This window comes from Arachis duranensis, chromosome 4 (assembly GCF_000817695.3).
Source record: "Arachis duranensis cultivar V14167 chromosome 4, aradu.V14167.gnm2.J7QH, whole genome shotgun sequence".
Lineage (NCBI taxonomy): Eukaryota > Viridiplantae > Streptophyta > Magnoliopsida > Fabales > Fabaceae > Arachis > Arachis duranensis.
In genome coordinates this window covers 108,139,965-108,144,594 of record NC_029775.3, presented here as the reverse complement: position 1 = coordinate 108,144,594, position 4,630 = coordinate 108,139,965, and positions in this window count along the sequence as shown.

The following is a 4,630-nucleotide window of genomic DNA, read 5'->3' as shown; positions in this document are numbered from 1 at the left end:
TATTTTTTATTTTTACTATTAAAAATTTATTAAACACACTAAAAAATTAAAAACAAAATTTTTGTTAATTTTTTTTTATCAATTTAATGACATATAAATAAGCACTTTTTATTTAGATAGGATAAAGATTATAACTTAAATTACTAACACTTAAATAATTGAAAATAAAAATCCAAATTGACTTAAATTGAAAAGTTTAATAATATTTAGTAAGAGTTAATAGTCAAATTAGTTCTTGAAAGATAAGATATTTTTTAAATTTATCTCTAAAAATTTTTTTCAATCAAATTGGCCTTCAAAGATTACGAATTAATCATATTGTCCTTCAGTTACTCCATTAACATTTTCTTTCAAAGATTGATGTTGTAAAGCGTGAATTAATAACATAGAAAAAAATAGAACTAGAGCCTATAATGATAATTTTATATATATGAAAAATTTTAAAAATACTATTTGTATACTAAAATTAGCCACTAAAATCAGTCATTAATGTATTTATGTATAAATATATGTATAATTTAATTTATTTTCAATGTGTATTTATATTTCAGCATGTATTTTTATACTCGTGACTGATTTTGTTGTAAACGTAACATAACTCGAGAAATTTGGAGTGGTATACTAAGCTGGAAGTAACAAAAAATAGAATATGTTAAAAGGTGTTGTGATAAGAATGACAGATGGATGCCCATTAATGCTGAAGTTTTCAAGAGAGAAAGATGAGATTATTATGTAGATCAACTTTAATGAAAGCTGAATTTGTAAAGCTATAAATAAGGCTTCATAGCCTTACGTACAACATACAAGCAATAATAAAATCCTCTCTCTTCCTTTATATTACTAAAATATCTTTCTCTCTCTTTATTCTTTATGAATAGTTTCTCTCTCTCTCTTTTTTTTGTTACTACTTATAATATATGAATAATTTCTATTGAGCTAATTATATTAATATTAGAGTCTTCTATCAACACTTCTTTATTTTATATTATATCTTCCTTATTTATTTATTTAGTTGTTTTACAACACGTTATCAGCACGAGACTCTGATCAAATATTCAAATTTTTAGGAAGACTCAGGTAATATTTTTATTATGTCGAAACTCTCTCATCTTAAATTTAATGCTCTTGATATATTTCGAAATAATTATTTATCATGGATAAGATGTTAAAATCTATCTTGATTTAATGGATCTTGGAGATACCATTAAGGCTGAAAATAATGCATCCCAGAAGGATAAAGCTAAAGCCATGATTTTTCTTCGTCGTCATCTTGACGAAGGATTGAAAAATGAATATCTTACATTAAAAGATCCAGCAGATCTTTGGAAAGACCTTGAAGAAAGGTATAATAATCAGAAAATGGTAATACTTCCTCAAGCCCGATATGAATGGACGCATTTGCGTTTACAAGATTTTAAATCTATAAATGAATATAATTCTGCAATGTTTCGGATCACCTCACGAATGAAATTGTGTGGGGAAAAAATAACTGATCATGATATGTTAGAGAAAATTTTCTCGACCTTCCATATCTTGATTGTGCTCCTGCAGCAGCAGTATCGAGAAAAAGAATTTAAAAATGTTCTGAGTTAATTTCTTGCTTTCTTGTTGCTGAACGCAACAATTAGTTGCTCTTAAAAAATCATGAAGCGCGCCCAGCTGGCGCCGCCCCATTTCCTGAAGCAAATGCGGCAAATTATAACCCTAGAAGAGGTAAATGACAAGATTTTGATAACAAGAAAAATTATGGAAGGAAAAGAAATTATGCTCACAAGAAAAGATCTCACCAGAAGTGGGATAAAGAAAGAAACAATGGGCAAAGTATATCAATTGAGGATAAATGCTTCCGTTGTGGTGGAAAGGGCCATTGGTAACGTACCCCCAAGGCACCTAGTCGATCTTTATCAAGCATTTTTGAAAAAGGATGACAAAGAAAAGGAAACAATTTTTGTTACAAATGATGAAAATTCCACCGCTCATTATGATGTATCTAATTTCTTTAAGGATTTTGAAAGAAATATTGGCTATTTGATCAATGATGGAATAGTTTGATATGTGTATATGTTTGTTAAGTATTCATGTCAATAATTTTTACTGTGTATGTATTTCTACTCATTTTATTATTATTATTATTATTTGTCTTTAAAAAAAAATGGCAAGGACATATCCTGAAGATATTTGCCTTGCGGATAGTGCAAGATCGCACACTATTCTTAAAAGTGATATATATTTTACCCATCTTGTGCCAAAAGAATAGTATGTTAATACTATTATTGACTCGGACAATGTGATAAAAGGCTCCGAAAGAGCTATAACTTTGTTTCCTGGAGGAACAAAATTTGTAATAAATAATGCACTATTATCTACCAAGTCTCTGAGGCACTTGTTGAATTTCAAAGATATTCGCCGAAATAGATATCATATTGAAACAATGAATGAGGGAAATCATGAGTATTTATGTATCACAACTCATGATTTAAATAAAAAATCATGAGTACTTATGTATCACAACTCATGATTCAAATAAGAAAGTTATATTAGAAAAGTTGCCCTCACTTTCATCTGGGTTGTATTATACCAAGATTAGTGCAATTGAATCACGTGCCACTGTAAACCAGAAGTTTACTAGCCTAAATGAATTCATAACTTGGCACGATAGATTGGGTTATCCGGGAACAACCATGATGAGGAGAATTATTGAAAACTCTCATGGACATTCACTAAAGAACTAGAAAATTCTTAAATCTAGCGAATTTTGTTGTGCTGCATGTTCTCAAGGGAAGTTAATTTTAAGGCCATCACTAGTAAAGATTGGATTTGAGTCCCCTGAATTCCTAGAAAGGATTCAAGGTGATATATGTGGACCTATTCATCCACCATGTGGATCTTTTAGATATTTTATGGTCCTGATAGACGCATCTTCGAGATGATCACATGTGTGCTTATTATCTTCTCGCAACCTGGCGTTTGCGAGATTACTGGCTCAAATTATTCGATTAAAAGCACAATTTCCAGAAAATCCAATCAAAGCAATTCGTCTTGATAATGCTGGTGAATTTACTTCCCAAGCTTTTGATGCTTATTGTATGGCTAATGGAATAAGTGTTGAACATCCAGTAGCTTATGTTCACACACAAAATGGGTTAGCAGAATCACTTATTAAGCGCCTCCAATTAATTGCTAGACCCTTGCTTATGAGAACAAATCTCCCAACCTCGGTTTGGGGGCATGCTATTTTACATGCCGCATCACTTATTCGTTTGAGGCCAACGAGTTATCATCAATTCTCTCCTATACAATTAGCTTTTGGCCAGCAGCCAAATGTTTCCCATTTAAGAATATTTGGGTGTGCGATATATGTTCCCATTGCACCACCTAATCGCACCAAAATGGGACCCCAAAGAAAATTGGGGATATATGTTGGATATGATTCTCCCTCTATTGTGAGGTATCTTGAGATACAAACTGGTGATGTGTTTAAAGCCCGGTTTGCGGATTGTCATTTTGATGAATCAAAATTTCCAACATTAGGGGGAGAGAATAAGCTTCCTGAAAAGGAACTTAACTGGAATGCATCATCATTGATGCATTTAGATCCTCGATCAGGGCAATGTGAACTGGAAGTTCAAAAGAAGGGCAATGTGAACTGGAAGTTCAAAAGATTATACATTTGCAAAGAATAGCAAATGAATTGCCTGATGCATTTTCCGATACAAAGAGGATTACCAAATCTTATATACCAGCAGAAAATGCCCCCATTCGAATTGATGTTCCAGTAGGATAAGTAGCCACTGAAGCAAATTCACGCCAGAAGCGTGGCAGGGCGGAAAATGCCCCAATTCAAATTGATGCCCCAGCAGGACAAATAGCCACGAAAGCAAATACACGCCAGAAGCGTGGCAGGCCTGTCGGTTGCAAAGACAAAAATCCTCGAAAGAGAAAAGAGGTAAATAATATTCCTGTTGAAAAAGACATAGTAAAGACACCTGCAGTTGTCCAAAATTCTGATATAACGCCAGAAGACGTTCAGGTACCTGAAAATTGTGAAAATGACGAGATCTAGACATTCAGGTACCTGAAAATTGTGAGAATGACGAGATCTCGATAAATTATGTCATTACAGGAGTGAAATGGGACCGATATAAGACAATTGTCAATGAAATATTTTCATATAATGTGGCATTAAATATCATGCATGAAAGTAAGGATCTTGAGCCAAGATCAGTCGAAGAATGTCGATAAAAAAATGATTGGCCAAAATGGGAAGTAGCCATGAAGGCTGAATTAGACTCACTCGCAAAACGTGAAGTCTTTGGACCTGTAGTCCGTACACCTGCAGATGTAAAACCTGTTGGATACAAATGGGTATTTGTGAGAAAATGAAATGAAAAAAATGAAGTCGTGCGCTACAAAGCCCGACTTGTGGCACAAGGTTTTTCACAAAGGCCCGGTATAGATTATGAAGAAACGTATTCCCCTGTAGTGGATGCGATAACATTGCGTTATTTGGTCAGTTTATCTGCATATCATAAACCGTATATGCATTTAATGGATGTGGTAACAGCCTATTTATACGGCTCATTAGATCGGGATATCTATATGAAAGTCCCTGAAGAACTAAAGATATCTA